This window comes from Silurus meridionalis, chromosome 8, assembly GCF_014805685.1.
Source record: "Silurus meridionalis isolate SWU-2019-XX chromosome 8, ASM1480568v1, whole genome shotgun sequence".
Lineage (NCBI taxonomy): Eukaryota > Metazoa > Chordata > Actinopteri > Siluriformes > Siluridae > Silurus > Silurus meridionalis.
In genome coordinates this window covers 18,732,686-18,753,425 of record NC_060891.1, presented here as the reverse complement: position 1 = coordinate 18,753,425, position 20,740 = coordinate 18,732,686, and the positions used below count along the sequence as shown (strand labels likewise).

Sequence of the window (20,740 nt, the reverse complement as noted above, 5' to 3'; positions counted from 1 at the left end):
ATCACGTTACTTGCCAATACAAATACTATTTATATTTACCTCTGTCTATCTCTGTGTTTCTACTAATAATTACCAGTGATGGGTTTGATTACCGTCAGGTGTTACTGTGCCTGCGCTTCACTGACAATTTGGCAAAACTGTAAATGATATTATCTCCTGGCATTGAAAGCAGCAACTCAGCAGGTCTGTCAAGGAAGGTGGACAAGCTAAAACAGATGAAGCATGCTAGGGCACAGGGTTGCGTGCAGCTGCACTGCTTCCTGGGTCGGCACATCTGGTCACTCTCACCTGAAAGCTCTGGAGTAGGACTACAGACAGTAGAAGAGCTGTGTGGCCAAACACAGGGCTATACAATTCCTAAAAAACACAAAAAACCCCACTGTGACACACTCCATCAGATATGATTGGTCTAGGCTTCATTGACTGCTTGCATATTTGAAGAAATGCTTTGAGTCACAGATACTCTGTCAAAAATCCTTTAAATGTTATGGGACCGTGGAAGTGATTTCAGATTAATTTCACAGATGATGCTCAACAGCTCAGAGTTTAGATTATCAAATTTCAATGCAGGAAAAAAGAAAAAAACACGAAAATTTGTCACACATTTGACACAAAAGTTGGGTAAATTAGTTGTTCGTCTGAGACAAACTCAACACATCATCGTTTGGATGCATGGTATTGGAGAAGAAGCAGTGCTGAGAGGTCTGGCAGCTCTCAGGGTGAGAGGGCCTGGGCCAGAGGTCAGGCAGGGCTCTTTCTGCACTGCAGTTGCAGCCCTTTTGCTCTAGAGGCCCAGACTGATTACCGCGCTGGGACTCAGCCACAGAGTGTTTTCATTAGGGAGAGGTCCAAGCTCATACAGGAAGGTTCTGGACCATTAATACATTTGAAACGGCAAATGAAAGGGGGCTGGCAGGCTTGCGAGGGGAGTCATGGGTTATTTTGAAATGGGAGAACTCTGTGGAACAGTCATGAGAGCCTCTGTGAATAAATACCAAGATCATCTTAGCCCAGACTTTTTTTTCCCCTCTCCTGTAACCTCTGTAGCCAATTTTTCCTGCAATTTGCATTAAATTGTTTGTGAAATCCTTGTCCAATCTATTGTGAAGACTCAATGCACAAAAGCATGGAGAAATCTGCTTTAGTAAAGTAACAGAAAAAGTGATATGCTATATTTGTGTAGGTCAGAGTAAAATCTTTACACCATTTTTTTTTTAGAGAGAAATGTATGGTTTACAATAGCATTTGAAAAATCAGTCCACTGGGAGGCTTGATAAACAGGTTGTTATCACTGAAACATATTTTCTTATCTTCAGGTCTTGAATGAATGAATGTCATAATGTCCATGATGTAGATAAAGACAATATAAATGTATTGTTATAGCTTTTCATGCCACACTTATAGTAATACTAATATGTTCATCAACTTGTGCTACACATTCCATTTCTCTTAATATATATATTTCTAGGTTTATTTATTTCAATTTTCCTATTATTTATTTTACTTTAATTTTTATTATTATAATTTTAGGGGTTCAATAAAGTATTCTGTTTCTGATTCTGATTGAATCACTTACCCGTACCAAATACAGGGTGATTATACAAATAGAATTTGTTTAGGTTTGGGTTTAGGTATAGGTTACATCACAATGCTGATAAATTCTTTATCCTGATCGGTCACAGGATTTTAACAGCAGCTTGAACTGAAATGCCAGCTGCAAAATTAATATAGTTTTATGTTAAATTGCTTATTCTAATGCTTTATCATTATACAAGTGCTTGTATGGATGTTGCTTCACATGAACGAAAACATTTTCTGTGAGGAGATGTTTGTTGGTTGTTTGTGTTGTGTTGTTTTATTAACTTCAAGAAAGTGAAAAAAGAAGCTGGTCAGGACCTTTATATCTGCTATAATAAGTGGGGCATGGGATCTTGTTTCATGGCTGTTGAACAACATAACTATAAATGGCCCAAACATGCTAATATTGTTGATATATTGCAGTGGTACTAGAGGAATAAAACATAATGCTGTTATTGGAAAATAACAAATCTGTGCGTAGGGCTACATCAAATTACCCTCTCATTAAATATCTTGTATGTAATTAGTTAAGATTAATTCTATGGCTGTATAATTATAGATTCTATCAATCCCATTGTTTAATCAAGAAAAGAAAAGTACACCTAGCAAGGCAACAGTTGGTTGATTCACAGCTATTCTTCATCAATACAAATTTATTAATTATTGCGTATAATTTTGGATCTTGAAATAAATCATAGCTTACTGTACTTTTACTTTTTTTAAGAAAAGACAAAGGATGTTCATTTGTGGCTTCTCTTCCTGTGTTGTTTGAGAGTGTGTAATGTGTCCCTCCTTGTGGCTTCAACAAAGGTATGTATTACCAGCACCCAGAACCACTGTACATCAGATAAAATTCTCAGGTCAGTTTCAGAACCTCTTAATATTTCACCTTGCACGGTTGTAAAATGACTTGTATTGATTTCTCATTTCTTATTTATGCTGTCTGGTGCCAGAGCAAAGTGCTAATCACATACCTTCATTTCAGCGTCATGGCATTAATGGGGCTACTGTAGTGTTGATTATTTGATCTGTACTAATCCAGATGTTCAAGGAGCCATTTTTGAATTTGCAACCATCTTACAGTGTATAAATAATACATATTAGCTCTCAAACCTGAATTGTAACATAAGGCCTGGGATTTCTTTAGTGTGTTTTCTTAGCTGTGCCTCACAGTCATTCCTTTGTCATTTCACCCCAGAGGAACATTGTGACAGATAATATGAATAAAGGCCTTCTCATCCTCACATCCAGCTTTTCTTTAGTCTCAGAAAGACAGGGGGGAGGAGGGAGAAAAAATCAAATCAATTCAACTTTTGAACAGAACATAATTTGGTCAACAGTTAATAACTTTGGTGGCAGCAGCCTTGTGAAATCTCTTTTGTGAGGGGAGAAGGCGGAGGGCCTTTTTTTATGAGCAGCCGTTTCTCTTGCACCAGGTTTTTGTTTACACTTTCATTATATCTCTACTACATTATCTGATGCCTCCATCCCGTTTTCAATCTCACTCTCGCTCGGTTTTAATCTCGGCCCCTTCCTTTGACTGCTCTCCACACACTGAGGCAGGAGCGGAGAGAGGTTGTATTACTGCTCATGAATCAACGCAAAATGAAATGCACTCTCCAGTCCCTTCCACGTGGTTTTAATTTATAGTGGGGGACTGCAGATGCAAAAAAAAAAAAGAACGAAAGAAAGAAAGAAAAAAGAAAAGCTTTTAATGTAATCTGACCACTTAATTCAATACTTAATTTATGAGCCAAGTCTGATGCAAGGAATGTTTTAGAGATAGAATGGATTAGTGCCAATTTCGATCTTGATTGCTATGTTGATGATGTAAATAAAAGTTGAAATCATTAGTGCTGCATTGTAGATGTTACGAAAATTATAGTTCCAAACTGGATTTTTTTTTTTAATCAGGATTTTTCTTTCAAAAGGAACTCTGTAATCGATATTTAAATCTACAGTAATTTGGTGGCTAATTTCTCAACAAATACTGCAGATTGTCTTTCAGGCTGACTTGTTATTTCTAAAGCCATTTGAGTGGTGCAGGCGTTTTATCGACGTCTCAGCTGTTAATATTATATCCCTTTGCCTCTCATCTGAGATCCAATCAATTTATGCGCGTTGGATTTAGCTTGTTTTGCCTTATCCATTATCATCAATCCTGCAGGGTCTTTGGTTAACACATTAAGAAGTCCACAGGCATTTGAAGGGAAATGGAATGGAGCATCATGTTTTAGTGCTGACAGCCACAAAAACCAATGAAAGATTATTCCACATCACTGCTCTGTTTGCCTTATGACACTGTAAAGGAGGCTTACTTGCTTAATGCACAGCAGTTCTATTTCCTTTCTGTTTGTGTGATCTCATCCAAGGAGTAAGGCCGGATTTAGATTGCATTTGTTTATTTTTGGGGAGCGAGAAAAATGATTGGTCACACACTACATTTAAAACCATATACAAGTGTTTAATAGAATGGCATTTTTTCATATTATTATTATTATTATTATTTCTTCATATAAGTGCTCTTCATGAGTCTGAATATCTGCCATAATTGGTTAACTATAGAAATAATATTAATAAATGCAGTTCCTTACTGAAAAAATTAACATTTTTTTTTTGCCTTTTTGACACAGAGGTGTTTAACCTTCAGGAATGATGCTGCTGTCAAACCAGCGTGAAATGCATTATTAAACAGTGTTTAAAAGTCAACTGAATTTATTATTTTCTAGCTTGGAATGCTGTATATAATGGCGTCCTAAGTATGAGAAAAAAAACCCTGAACGATTTTTTTACGCTAAAAACTGCTGTTGGAATCAAAAAGTACGAATTTTGTTGCATGTTTCCTTTTTACCCTTGAATCTTGAAACTTGAGTCATTTTTTTTTAAGTAAAACCAATAAAAACAAGGTATTTAACTGTATTACAAAAAGAAGACAATGGATTATTGTGCATAAGATGGTGTAAAGAAAAAATTATAAAGATATGAGAATAGAAATGGCTTTTACAGCCATATGTGATTTTTCCCCAAACTGTTACCAGAAAGGCACACAATTGTACAGGATCTCTTTAGATGCAGTTTTATTAAATTTTCCCCACACTTGAACTAAGAGACTCTTGTTCCAGGATGACAATACTCCTGTGCAAAACACCAGCTCTATGAAGATATGCTTTACATTGGTTACAGTGGAAGATCCTAAGGGTCCTGCTGTAGAGCTCTGACCTCAACCCTAATGAACACCTTTAGGATAAATGGAACGCTGACCTCACCCCAGGCCTCATCACCTACATCAGTACCTGCCTTTATTAACACTCTTGCGCATGAATGAGCACAAATCTCCACAAGCGCACTCCAAAATCTAGTGAAACATCTTCCCAGAAAAGTGGAGGTTATTATAACCGTAAATAGGAACTAAATGTGGAATGGAATTGTCATAAAGCACCTATGAATTTTTTTGTCAGGTGTCCACAAACCTCTGTCCATATAGTGCATATAATAATTTTATATTACAATTCTAGAAATGAGGTAAAGCATGAACAGGGTACTGTTTTTTTATGTTGTGAATTGTTAGGAGATTTAAATTCACTTCATCCCCATCACCAACTGTATACAGTCGTTGCTCTGTAAATCCATTAAATTGCATTGATTAAAATTAATTAATAATGAATCAATATCCAAAATCCAAAGATTTGAAAAAGCTTGCTGATTTCATTTGAAATGAAATAAAATTTTATTTGTCACATCCACATACATACAGAGTACGACATGCAGTGAAATGCTTTATATGACGGTCCGGCATGAGGAAATAGAATGAGGGAAAATAAACCAAGAAAAAAAGGGTAGATAAACAAAAAGTATAAACTATTCAGAACATAAAGATGTATGTGAAAAATGTGTATATGCAAGGATGCGTATGACATTAAAACAGTAAAATTTAAGGTGATTGACGTGATTGTCTTTAAAGTGTGCAGTATGGTGTGGTTTAAAGTGACCGTGTGCAGTATGGTGTGGTGCACTGTGCTGTGCAAGTCCAGAGTTAAAGTGGCAGTCAAGAGATTAAAGTGTCATAGTGCAAAAAAATTGTGCAGAAAAAGTGTGAAGATGGAGAGAGAGGATCAGTTCTAGATCCTGGGTGTTTCCTAGTTTAAACTCCGAATGGCCTGCGGGAAGAAGCTCCTCCTCATTCTCTCTGTGTTTGCTTTCAAGGAGCGGAAGCGCTTCCCTGATCGCAACAAAGAAAAGAGTCCATTGTTTGGATGGCTGACATCCTTCACAATTTTCCTGGCTTCCTGGTAACTAACTATACAGATTATTTATATATTGCATCAAGGTATTGAGCACTGATGCTATAATGCAGGTGAGATATGAACACCCTCAGTCTGTCTGCTTTACTCGAACCAAACACATTGTTGAAATCATGAGAAGTTTGTTTTGACAATCAGCTTGTCAATAGTGTCAATAGTATTCATGCACTAAGATTTCCTTTGTCTTGCCTACCCCCTCTTTATTTCACTTTTTGAGCAATAAGAAGTAAACTATGAAAAACAACATGCAGGGAATGTGGAGTGGGACTTCTATATTTTGACCAGTTTTGATGTGGAGTGTGGATTTCATGTATCATATTGTATGAAAAATTCTGTGTTTCAATGTTGGACAGTAACTATAAAGTTAAGTAAGACAGTAAAGACAAATTTTCACATACCCATACTTTATCAAAGTGTTTTCATTTCAGGAAACTTTGAAGCGCATATATAAATTGTGTCAAATGATAACCTGTCATTAGGGCACACGCATAACCCCATGCTTCTGGTGAGAGTGTGTGCTGTAAGGGTCTCACTGTGTGCCTGTAACAACAGACAACTCTGCAGGAGAATGGAACATTAAATTGCATAAATTGTTCAATCGTAGTTCTAAGACACTTTTACTGTAGATGAATCCTTGAGTACATTCAAAAGCATGTACTTTTGTACTTTTACTCCAGTAGAAATGGTGTACTTTTTGCACCACTGTTGAGTATTAATAGTATTTTCAGCAAGCGTAATAAGTAAGCGGGTCTAAAACATAAGCCAGTCATTTTGGATTTGGATTGAAATGCTAATTATAATCAAAAGAGATGAAAAAAAAAAGACTCCTTTCTTTTGCTTATATTTAAACTATAATTCAAAACTTGGGTCCTGGATGTTGAGGATTTTAGAAAAATAAGAAATGCAGATTTACTGTTATAGATGTGTAAAGCATCTCTCAGAGCTGTGATGTGCAAAGCTGTAGCACTTTGAAAAACGATGAAGGCGATCATGCTGCATGTCTCAGTGCTGAGATGTGGCAGTATTTGTTTGTTTTGAAGTCTTGCAAAGCTTTGCACATGTTCTTAAAGTGCTTTTGTCCTCCTCTTGTCCAGAGTGTTGTCCAGACAAAATACTATTTGTAGACACATATTATTAATCTATGGAGGGGCTTTTCTTCATTAAATCAACTGAACTCATGATGAATGTGTGCAGGGCATAACTGAGAGACATCTATATGCTTTGAAGCAAACAAATGATCTAAGTGTTCCTTTGCTGTGTGTTTGAGTGGAATGCCTTAGGTGTTAATGCATTCCCTGATTGGTTTGATGATGATGATGATGATGATGATTATGATGATGATGATGATGATGTAGGGTATGAGGTACAGGGCAGGGTCAGTGTTGCATGACTCTTATAAAGGCACATCAGAGAGCACAGGGAAGAAACTTTTTCTTTTCAGCCCTAATGACCCTGTGCTTTCCTCTGGTGCATGTTCTGATATTCCTCTGACTTAATAATACTCCATTTTTTCTGTTATCTCTCTTCACCAAGGCCTCTAGCTATTCTTTAAACCTGGATGCTGTAGTCGAGCACGGGCAAGACAAAGGCGTTTTTTTAAGAGGGAAAAAGGTTCAAATAAAAAGTGCCCCGTAAATTATTGAAAGAGAGCCTTGGCCTGGGGCACTGTGTAAATTAGCCTGGTCACTGTACATATGCACACGCTATATATGCCCTGCTGCGTTAAGCATTGTACTGTACATACCCAACACTGTGACAATGAACAAAGAGACTTTAATACGTCAGATTTGTAGCGCTACACAACGCTCACATGCAGGAGCACAACTATGGCTCTGATTGAATGTTATTGTTAAAGATAAAATATTTTAGCCGAACTTTATCTTACTGATGATAACACTGAGTACACTTTAACATTTTATTTATAAGCCTAGAAATCACTGGAACAGAGATTGTGTGTGCAAATGAATGCTTAAAAAATGAATAAACAGTATTATGTGTATTAACAGTACTAACAGTAAATGTGCAATACCTTCATATTTTAACAAATCACTAATATCTACATTTTTAAAACATTTTATTTTATTTTTGTGCACCTTGTGGACTGGAACATAATTGTATCATTGTAACCTGTGCAATGACAATAAAGAATTCTATTCTATTTAATTGTATTATTTTTCTATTCTATTCCATTCTATTATTATAAATAATAAATGAAGCAAAAAGGAAGGGCTGTTATTGGCAACTAATCAACAAAAGGGTAGTGTGGTGTGGCCACAAGTGCAGTATACTGTAGCAATTTCTCACAATTAAAAAAAAACAAAAACATTTTAAAATATATTAATGAACAGCACATTTGTAGTTGCAAACATCTGCAGGACATGTCAGTTCCTGTTATCTCTTAATTTTATAAGTAAGGGCTTTAACATAACGTGATTATTTGAATTACAACTGTCAGAGGCGCTGTTAAAGAAAATGAACCAGCTTCAATCAGTATCAGGTTACAGAGTTTATTACATTTTGTCTTAATTCTAACAAAATTAAGTTATATGGTGCCTCAGTAAACAAATCAATCAAAAGTTGCTCAGAATGATGACTGTTTATCTTATTACTATGCTAAATATATCTGTTTTGTGTTTGTTTGCTTTTAAAATACATCCCATAACTTGCACAGTGGTGGCTCACTGGTTAAGGTGCTGACCAGAAGGTCGGAGATCCAAACCCCAGCTTTACCATGATGCAACTGTTACTGCCCTTGAGTAAAACCCTTAACCCTCTCTGCTCCAGGGACTCTGTATCATAGTTGACCCTGCACTCTGACCCCAAATTCCTAACAAGCTGGGATCTGTGGAGAGAAGAATTTCACTGTGGGGTAATGTATATGTGACACATAAAGGCTTCTTTTTCTTCTTCTTCTTCCCCTAATAAAAAGTCAGCATGACAATAGCACACACAAATCCTCAGATAAATATAGTTTCTTCCTTGTACATACTAATAAAATTAATACATAATATCATTATATATGCAGATTTTATTTGCAAATACATTTTTGACTGTTTAATTCTGCAAGCTTCTATCATCAGCTAAGCAACAGGTCCTGTTTACAGTTTTTCTCAGTTGCTTTGGAGCGTTTCTTAGATCAGAAATCAGAAATTCCCAAAACTACTTGTTCAACCTTCACATCATTTATTCACTTGTGCAAATCATAAAAGCATTTCTGGTTGCTTTGATTAAATTGCGAATGTTTAAGTATATTCATTTATTTGATTGTGTACAATTGTCTTCTGTTTCCTACAGTATTAATGTTTAGGTCATGTTGATCAAAATCTATAATACTGGTTTCACCTGAATGGTCTTAACCCCCAAAACATTTAGGCATCAGTTCACTGTATGTGATTGAATGGAAAATAGTTAAACCAGTTGTCAGAATCTGTCAAGCTAAAATTTCTATTGAACTTTATATATATATATATATATATATATATATATATATATATATATATATATATATATATATATATATATATATATATATATATATATATGAATGTTTCTTCAATTGATGAATTGTGCAGATGAATCTTGAATTTCACTAATGAAGGCAAGTGAACGACATCAGATCAACCAATGATCAACTAGCTCTTTAAAATAGGTCAAAGGTGAATCTCATGAACCTTTATTTGGAGAAAAACACAGAATTACAATTTCTGAAAATAAATAAACAACAAAATGAATAAACACTAGTACAGTACAGTAAAAGTGGGAATCCTGTCCGGTCTTTTGCAATCAATATAAGTCAAATATGCCATCAATTAAATAAATTAGTTCTGTTGAAATTCTTAGATGCCTTACAGAAGAAAATCAGCTTTGTGCATTTTTAGTCACTGTAATCCAAACCGTAGTTTATATCAAGAAATACTGAAACTGTGCCCCGTCATACTGACAACACGACTAAACATTGTGACGATCTTGTTAGTTAACAATGACAAAAGGACTTGTCATTCTGATGGCAATGAGATGTTTATTGACACAAATTCTTACTTTTGAGAGATGAACTAAGGATAAAAAAAAAGTACAGGCTTTTGCAAGAAATCTAATTTGTATTGTTTGTACTAATTGTTTTGAGAAATGCACTTACTGATTTGCAAATAGTAAGGATGAATTGAGAAACTGTAAACAACTGTAAATAGCTCATCAAAGATATATTTGCACATGAGTCCAATTAAGGCAAAAAAAAGTTGAAACTTTTAGCTCAGTTATTTCACCTGCATTATGGCAAGCAAAGCAGCTGTCTAGCCCTTCACTCATTTCTTTCTCCCCATCCAGGATGGTTGTGTTTCTCCCCTTGCAAGGGATAAAAAAACTCAGGTTGGAGTGGCCCACAAAAGGTGATTATTGATCTGTTTTAGCATGCTGCTGGAAGGAGGCCTGCAGCACGCTGCCTGTGCTGTGCTGTTTGCTGTGCCTGCTGTGATTGAGGAGATAAGGGTGGATCGCTTACAACAGGCAGGCCTGACAGCATCTCAGGGTCAGACCTGCACCAACGTCAGTCAATCACAGGCAGGGCAGCATGATGCTGTTCTCAAATTATTGGAAAGAGAGAGAGAGAGAGAGAGAGAGAGAGAGAGAGAGAGAGAGAAAGAGAGATGAACCTGTCTTCCTGGAGCCCAGTGACTTATGGGAGTGTGTATCGAAACTTGCTTATATGTATTATTTACGGAAAACATCCGATAAGCCTTTGCTTAAAATTCGTCTTTTTTCATTCCCCCACACTATTCAGTAGACTGCTGAAGAGATTTAGTTACGAAAAGAAATGATTTTTTTTCACCAGAAATTCTGCCGATGAACGGTTACACGGATTTGTTTGCTAGAGTTTAGTCTTTCCTTTTACTGCATTGAAACCTTGAACATTTCCCTTTAAAGTACTCAGAGACATTCTTTTTTTTTCAGCACGCTACAGAATGTCCACACACAGATGGTGCAGTGAAAGCACGTTGTGTAGCTGCAGCGATGTGCCCTTCACTCCATGAAAAAGAGCTCTGATCTATAATTGGACAACAACATTGATCTTCAGGGTTCAAACCGTGAACACAATATATAGTTGCGCTGTATTTGGTCAACGATACGCTCATGCTTCAGTACTGTTTGTCTGCTGAGGCATAACAGTTTGTTTTGTATTGTGCATATCAGAGGAAAATGGAACAAAACAGCACAATATGATTTAATATGATTTGATAAATGCTAGATACATATCCTCATGAGTATTTCTGATCGACACAATTATAGTGGTGGTCAGAGCTCTCCATTCCAAAAACAAAAATCCAAGAATATTAATAGTAATAATAGATAGATAGATGGATGGATGGATGGATGGATGGATGGATGGATGGATGGATGGATGGATGGATGGATGGATGGATGGATAGATAGATAGATAGATAGATAGATAGATAGATAGATAGATAGATAGATAGATAGATAGATAGATAGATAGATAGATACTAACCCAAGACCTGGATATTATTATCAAAATAGCCTATTTTGGCATTTCACATACTGTAATGATATATTTAGCTTTTAATTGCTTTAAAAAAAAAATAAGATCATTATCATTAATTAATATTATAATAATTAACAGATGCTGAATGTATACAAGGAATTAAATATTGTTTTATTCATTGATGTGCGTTAGTGTTATTGTTATTATTATCATCATATCTGTCATTTTTTTAAATTGGGCTTTAATTTAGAAAAAAAAGAAGAAAAAAATAGTAACAGATAACAACACAATGTTATTTCAACCCACATGACATATATGCACGAGAGAAAAAAGGGAAAATATTTATGTAAAAATATATTAAAATATATTTAGGTAAATAATTGAACAAACAAATAGAGAGAGAAAGGGAGAGAGAGAGAGAGAGAGAGAGAGAGAGAGAGAGAGAATAGATGTTGTAATGATTAATTTACCTTTGCATTCTTTTAACTGAAGAAAAAATCGAAGCGTATGTTATGTAATCAATTTAATAAATAAATGAATAATAAATGTATACAGTGAATGATATACTGTTTTATGCATTAGTGTGCATTAGTGTGCATTAGTGTGCTTGTTGAATAACATGGGAGGATTCCATCAGGAAATGCATCCAGTATTAAACCTGTGCCAAATCAAATATATGGACCAGTGAGCCACTGTGGTGACCCCTAACAGAAGCAGCTAAAAGTCAAAAACACAAGTGGTATTAAGATACCTAAAAATGTATGTATTATTTTGGTGGAAATAAGCTAAAAAAAAAGTAAAAAATAGTCTGCAATATTCTATTTAGCCACAAAATATGTTGTGCACAAAATGTCCAGAAATTAGATTTAATTTCTTCTTCACTATCATTTCAAATAGAAAATATTTGATGTATAATTTCATATACAGTACATATGAATCAGTTACAGACAAGGAATGAGGAAACGTTGCACTGGTGAATTCTATTATAACAGTGATTTAGTAGTAATTATGAATTAAATGTATTAAAATGTATTATGTAATTATAAAAAAACAGTTATTTTAATACTAATATGTTTTCACAAGTGTGTAATGCTTCTGAAATAGCAGGCCACGTTAAGTTGGTCTGTGCTCGGCCTGCTATATATATTCATGTTTTCTGGAGGCAGAACTGGAAGAACCTACAGACCTTGAAACAGAGATCAGAGGAGCTGTGAGGGGCGATGACAGCTGTCATATCTCTGTGATACTCCAAAAGGAAATAGGCAGGCAGAAAGAGGGGGAAGCAACTAATCCTATTCCTTGGTGCTGAAATGATGAGTATTTGGACATGCTGAAACACTCTGCTCAGCATAAAAAACGAAGGGGAATAGAAATAAATCAGGCTGGTGAGGATGACCACTTGCGAGGGTAAGATGCTACAGGAAAGAATAGCACTTTTGTTTAGATACTAATGCGCCGCTGTGCCTTTGATGCCCACTATCTGCGCATCTTCTTCCAGTGGAGATCACTCAGACACACACACAATCACAAGACACACACACATATTTCGAGAGTGAAGCGAACCAAATAGGCTGACCTAAAGACATTAAAGAAGCATTGACATGCAGGTACGTACAAAATATTAGCATAAGCTTCACTTATGTGGTTCAGACGAAGAAAAAAAGGATCTTCATTTTTGAAATAAGCATAATAATTTCATTTTAATAGGAATTTAATAGGAACGCATTACACCCAGTCACTTCAAATCCTCCAGACAGGACTAGCACTGTTTTCAGCCTGGATGATCTATGTATCTAATATGAGAACCCAGTATACTTAGGAATGAAGTGAACAGGTCACAGGTATTGAATGTTAAATGTTAGCGAGTGCAGAGACTGAAAGAAATGTCCACGAGATGGACGGAGGTGCAAGAAACAAAGTGCTCTCTGGTTTCATTGTAATGGCTCTGTCCGATTTTTCTCCCCTTTGCACTAAGCGTGGCAGGGCCCATTAAGGGCCCTCGACAGAACGTATAAACCCCTGCTATTAAAACCACAATTTGCACTGTCAGCTCCTATGAGCCGAATCTGCGGCGGCCCCCTAAAGCTCTCAGCTCGCTGCCTTTTTTTCCTCCTTTTGTAGCAACTTTGAGGCCACAATAACCATCATCAGTTAAAGCCGGCAGATCCATTACACGTCTTCTGCTCCCGCAGCCCTGCATTAAGCTAATATTATCTATTCCCCATGTGCCACGGCCCTTTGCACAGACCATCAATTATTAATATCTCGGCTCACAGCTAATGTTTGCTCTGAATTATTTAAGTGCATCTTCGTTTATCAATAAACATAAATGTTAAACAAAGAATCATGATGAAGAGTGTGAATAATGCTGTAAAAGTTTACGAGAGGGCTCCAAATGTGCTTTTTGACTGACTTATTGACACAATATGCAGTCATGGGCTTCTGAGGGGGAAAAAAGCAATAAAGACCTATGCTCCTTTGTGGGTAAAATAGATGGAAATATAAATGGGTGTATGTGTTTATATATGTTTTAAAATAAGTAATTCAAGTGATTGTGTTCTGCCAGACACCACCACCAACAATAATAGTAATAATAACAACAGCAATAAATAATTATAATAATTATAATGATAATTATAATAATAATTTTATTGCTCAGATGCCACAAGCATGACATTCCCTAGAGTCTCATTACCACTGAATACACCCATAGTGAGAAGGAAATGAAAGCCGCACTCCAAGATGTCCAACCTGTTGAGAAAAGTAATGAACAGGGGCCTCTGCAGCCTCCACACTGAAAGAGCAGCTTATCCCATGTGAGCCTCTGACAAATGGGCAAAAACATGCAAAAGTCATGGCTGTCCCTATGCAAACACACATTGAACCATTATTGATGACCTGTGCATGCAAAAATAATACCACAAGCCCTGCGGGTCTGTATGAATCTCAGCTGGTGTCGTCTGACGCCTGCCTCTACAAACCAACGCCACACTCTTTCCATAGAGGTATGAGGGGAATTCCTTCTCCAGCCTGAGCTACCTGACGGACAAGAGGAAAAAATAATGCTGGTGAATGCTGGTAGGAATAGTGCTGGTTGACCAAGAGGCTGAGTAACTCTAAGAGAGCTTTGTGATGTCTTTCAACAGACTGCAATGACGTCTCGAAAGAAAGAAAGAAAGAAAGAAAGAAAGAAAGAAAGAAAGAAAGAAAGAAAGAAAGCCATTAATAGGAATATATGGAGCAGAAACTTTGCGTGGCATGTATTGTCTTTAAATTACAAACTTTTTTTTATCTTGGTTTCTTTTTTCAGTTGTGCGATACCACAAATAGCATGTGCAGATATGGGTCTACACCTCCACCCCACACTGTTAGTCCATCTCCTTTCTGCTGTTTGGGAAACAATTTAGAAGTCCTCATCAGCACGCCCAAGCCTGCCACCCCTTGACAAAGTGCTGAATGAATGATTTCAGGTTTCAAGTGTAGAGCCTTCACAGCTAATTAAGTTGCTGATGGGTGTTCTTACCAACAGGGGAAATGTCTGCCAGATCACAGGCAAACAATTCGAATTACATCAGTCCTGCTAGTTGGGACAGCGGTACTGTGGGTGTGACATCAGACAGGATGTAGTTCCCATCCATGTCCTAAGCGTTATGCCATCCTCCCGCTTCTCTCTCTCTTCACCTTTCCAGATGAGGAAAAGAGCAACAGGAAACCTGGAAATCTCTTGCACGCAAGTGTATCAGCATCGTATCCTAAGCCTGACAATCCATAGCGAGGATTCCTTCCAAATAAGGGCTTTCTGCTGGAACTGATCAGGCCCCTGTGGACAGAATTCACAATCCAGCTGGAACGCCATGACAGGATGGAGTTAGCGTTGCACAATCATTAGTTGGTGAACAATCAGTCCATTCCAGTGAAGCCTGCTTGTCCTTGTTGCCTTCGTCCTGCCAAGAAAAACGATTCCCTAGTCGAGGTTATTTTTACAGGCTCACTGCTAACATACTTATGGAGATGAGTCTTTTATATACCTAAACACTTCTGGCTAAATTAAGCTGCGAAATTCTCAGGAAGCCAGCTTTTAAGCACCATTTAAATATAAGCTAATCATGTCTGCTGTAAATTTCCTTGACGCCTGGCTATCCTATTGGGAGGTCAGAGACTGTGGGGTTTGATGTGGCCAATTCACTCCTGAGCCAGAACTATTACAACACGCTCACAAAGTATGCCATTAACAGTCATCAATGGCCGCTCAGGCCCCTCAGTCTCTGGCAGTAACTCGATCTCTGCCATTGTGAAAGCTGGAACTTTCACTCATTGGGCTGCGGGTCAGTCTTTATTTATCTCATTTATTTAGCCGGGCAAATGGACTTCTGCGGTTTAAATGCTAGTACCTATCCTATGATGACCTTTCTCTGAGAGAAGGCTTTAAAATGCATCAATGTCAAACTTACATTCTGATTAAATACATAAAAAAAGGATTGACCATACATTTTTTCACTTTTGTGTTTTGTGTGGCTCTTATCTTTGCATCAGTTGATTTAATACCTAAGCTACTTTTCTGCAAAGTCCATTGCTAATTTGCTCAAGGCTTGAGGCTATGCAGCTAAATAACATTCCACAGAGAGGAAAGCCATTTAAGAAAGCCAAATAAGAAAACACAAGTCATAATTGACTCTTGACATTTTTTAATCATTAGTGTCAGAATGCAGAAATTGTCTCATCCCTGGGCAACGTAACCTGCAGTTGTCGAGGACAGCTCTTAATTGGTTGTCCTCATTCCGGCATGCAGTATTCCATGCATATGTAAAGTTGTATTAAGGTATATGTATATAGGGGGTATTTTATAAATGAGCTTGCCTCCAGCATTTTTATAACTGATGTTTCAATCTTTCAAACATGTTTTCTTTTCTAATTTGTGGCCCTTACACATTATCAGCTTTGTTCTGTCTGCACTAAAGTCATGAGCAGAGAATTTTAAATATTATCTTCTTTACCAGTTATAGGCAAAGTACACAAAGGCTGATATGATGTGTATTCCGAGCATTCCTAATCTCTATACGCAATCTGTTTTCTAAATCATTCCAGCCTTTTGGAGTGTACTGATGTAATGGAAATGGACAGCTGTAACAATAAAAAAAATACATATGCACTTTTGTTTGTCTGACAGGAGTGTTGAAATAAAGACTATATTTATTAACATGGCAGTCCCTTGTAACTGAATGGTAAGAATCACTATTTTTAATTAAATTATATTGAATACATATTTAGAAAACATAATTAGAAAATAGAAATTCAAAATATGGTCTTATGTATTATGGAGTTATGTAGTCAAGTGATGCAGAATTGAATAATAGGGCAAAAGCTAATATGTAATAAAACATCAGAATTAAAACTAGAATACAGATTGGACCACTAAACTAATAGATTGTCAATGTGTTACACCACTACAAACAATGATCATGTATTAGATAAGAAACTGTACTTATGATCTGCTACACTACTTTGTTCATTGACAGGCTGCACATTTATGCCTCCACTAACAGCACTTCAGAAGCGATATCATTTACAGTAATTGTATTTTTGGTAACTATTGGCAACTAGAATTCTAAAATAGAATTCTAACTAGAATTCTGACTGTTCCAACAAATTCCAAACATTGTATTTCCCTAATGTCACCGAACCAGCTGCAAATCTAGACCAATGGATGGCAATGTACAGTAGAGCGCCGTGATATGTGGTACCGCATCCAGCTAGCATCTCCCCAGGCTCTGTGCAGCTCACAGAAGACGTGCGAGAACAATAATGGCGAACGCTGTACGATGAAAGATAAATCTATCTCATTAATCCTTTATTCTTCCAGGCTGCGAGGCACATCTAACGAAACAAGCTCTATTGTCATCCTCTGGAATATTTCACACAGATGGTCAAAGAGGAGGGGCTGCAGTGGGATGTCAATGTGTGCATCATTAGACGGTGCAGAACCTAGCAAGAGATTCAGAAGACAGACTCTATGATGATGACGCTTTCATTACCAAATGCTCAATGTTGGCTTCACATTGATGGGAGACCAAAAAGCATTCTTTCCTATTTAGTTTGATAAGCCTGGTCATCTTATGTTGAAATAATCAGGCTGAGTGTGTTTATGAAATACAGTGATGATGCTCAAGGGTTTTGTTTTAAAGAAAACGAACATGAAAGTGTCAGCAGTCATGGGTAACTGTACTGCTTCCAATTTGTTTCTCAGTAGGGGTTTATATAGTGTGTACAGAATTACAAAATAACAATAAATAGATGGTTGGAGGTTACGTGGTGAGAGAAAGGCCGAGAAGTGCAGCCGTGTCCTGGCGAACAAAAGCCACCGATTCCGTGCAGCTGAAAATGCAAGTGGAGTCCATAAAGTACTTGATGTGCATATAAACATTTTATCAGCCTGGGAGGCCCTGTAGAGAGGTTAAGCAGAGTGTGAGCAGAGCTTGGTAATGACCAGTCCCTCTTCACTGAATGTGTTGAGAAATAAAGAGCGCATTCATTAGTTTGTCCAGAAAAGTTTCGTCAGCACTTTTCGGTTCTCCTTGCCCGGCCTAAACGTATCGCAATTATGCGATCGCAAAAAAGTCCTTTCTCACGCAGCTTTCGGAAACGCGTGAGTTATAAGGCAGTAAAGCGGCACACCCAGTCAACTGGCTTATTAGTGGTAAAGTGAGCTCTGGTGTTTAAAGGCCATCTATGATCTAGGGTCAGTGACATGCTCTTAATCAGGTCTGCATGCATTCTGTTTTTTAGGCTGTTAACTATATGGTGTAAAAAAGTTACAGTATCGTAAACGCTGTGCGTTGACTGCTAATGGTGTCCTCTCGAGAGGAGGGGAGGATTACTAACTAAACTACAATGGCAAATTTCTACTGTCAATCAGAATTTATTTATCCATAACCCAAATCCTTTAGAACGGTTTTCATGCTGAAAAAGTGAAAAGGACATTAAAGTTTAGCCTGATGTCCTCTTCACTTATGCACCATTCACAAAAATGTTGCTGAGGAGTTAACATCCTCTAGCATGTTATGTCTAAACGTTCTCCTGTCCCCCTTTATTGTTTGGGAACTCGCCCTACGCTACTCGGTGGGGTAAATGCAACAAGACAGCACAGCAAACCAAACTGATTAAAAATTCAATTACCGTGTCTCTGAATTCATTTGAGACATAAGGTGGATATCTGATACACTTTCAACCTCAGAGATCTTTCCTTCAGATAAGAACCCTGGATTACAGGTCCTGCATGAGTGCTAAGTCTTGGCTCAAACCTGATGAAACACAGGCTTTAGAAATTAAAGTACACACTGCAAATCCATGATTGTCTTCGTGATAAATTCTGAAGTAGATTTCTGGCCATTTAACCTGAGTCAAACTACACACACACACACACACACACACACACACACACACACACACACACACACATAAAGGCCTGCTCTATGCTTTTTCTACTTTTAATCTTAGAGGGAAAAAACTCTTACATCTTAAAGCAATTTGCAGACAAGAGATCATATAGTGCATGTTTCCTTTTTAGCATGCACAACCATCCATCCACAGAGTATGTCATATAAAAGTGCCCTTTGTCTAAAGTTTGATTGTCGGGGCCTCATCTTCAAAATCATCCTCCTGCTTACTTTTAACTGAAATGGAAGGTTTGGAGGAGAAAAGAAAACAATGTGGAATGAGTGAGTGTGGAATGCCGCTGTTGACAGGTAAAGCGCTATTACTAATTTATCTCTTTCCTCTTAGTGCTGGCTAAGCACGGAGAAGAGAGCGGCTGGGAGAGCACACTGGATGTCAGTACTGTCAAGCCTTCATTTCACCTGTCAGCACGGTGAATGACGTACAAGCACTTGTTTGCCCTTCCTGTGGTCTTCTCTTGCGTGTCCTGACAGGCGCAGGCCTCCGGTGCGGCTCACTTCGTCTCCTGCTACAGTAGGTCTCTATTCTGTAAGCACACACACACACACACACACACACACACACACACACACATCTCAAGAGACGTCATTTACCCCTACGTTTCGTATCTAGCAGCAAAACAAAAGAAGAGGAAAGCCGCAATATTTGCCCATCATGTGCTGTTGAAATCTGTAACACGTTTAGTCGTGGGGGTTCAAGATTGCGCTGAAGTGAAGACATTTGATATTGCCTGAGAAAATTCTAATTAATGAGACCATGTGCTTTTAAACGGAGCAAACTGATCCACACTTTTGAAGTCAAATATTTAATTGAATTTCATTTCAAACGACTGATGCCCTCAGTTAAAAGCTATAAAAGCAAAGACTTTTTCTTATGATCATGCTTAATGATTAAACCAGATAAACACCCTTAAGAAAAAAACTGTTCACTAAATTGCACCCAAGCTCCGACTTAAAGCGTCATCCGAGTAATCTGGAGCCATCTACCATCTGGAGGCGTCTTACAGTAAAAGCTGAGACAAGCGGCTGATTTTGCTTTCCGTAAGTGCTGTAAGACGGGATTTCCTATGTTGACCACATCCAGTTCAGCATATACTGATCTTGGCTTGTTTGACTTTTTCTGTAACCACACAGTGTGTACTCTGTACGTTGCTTTCCTTTAGTTTTTTCCCCCTTTAATTTCATTTCAGTTTCTAGTCACTATCAAATACCGATGTAGTTGAATGTAATTACAGAGACAGTGCCTTGTAATCAGCTTGCAGTGCCGGCTTGGCTTTGGGGTTTGCGTTGCGTTTTGGGGGTAGGGGAGGAGTGCGATAGAGCGTGCCGCTTCTCCCTGGATATTTCATCACAATAAAGCCTTTGTTTTGGCAGAGGTCTCTCTCTCCTCCGGCTCTGCTGTCAGCCTTTGATCATAGCAAGCCTCTCTGTTCTCCACTCAGACGGACGACAGCAGCTCTCCCGCCCCGCCGTAGAATCCTTCCTGCCCCGGCCAGGTGACAGCAGGTGAGAAAATAGCCGTGTTATCAGACAAGAGACTGGATGAGACCTGTCTACAATGGGCCCACATATTCCCCTGCACGGGTTAGTGATACTCACCTGATAAGTGAGGTAGGGGTCAGCTCAGTCGCTGAAAAGCACTGCACCTCAAAGACATGTCAAAAAGGTTTACCCTTCCTGCTTAGTGCTGTATCTGCCACACGATTACTGCTTAATTTCAACATATGCAGAATTTGCAAAAAATATTGAAAAGTGGACCATCTTCATTTTTGGAGGTGTGGTGAGAGAACGGGAAGCATTGTCCTGACTATGGGTTTCATATTCTTTAGCTTGCACTACCCTTAATTGATTTCGACCATAATTGTGTTCGAAATCAGTGTCATCTCTGTTTAAGTAAACACCACATCTCCAAT

At 37.7% G+C, this 20,740-nt stretch overlaps 1 long non-coding RNA gene across 1 annotated transcript; it reads left to right on the top strand.

Annotated features, from left to right (window-relative positions):
- The first annotated feature begins 8,706 nt into the window (after positions 1 to 8,706).
- On the top strand, positions 8,707 to 20,399 carry LOC124390451. The gene is made up of 3 exons (XR_006926745.1): positions 8,707 to 8,748; positions 19,156 to 19,356; positions 20,270 to 20,399. It is a non-coding gene; the product is annotated as an uncharacterized LOC124390451 (long non-coding RNA).
- The last annotated feature ends 341 nt before the right edge of the window (positions 20,400 to 20,740 follow it).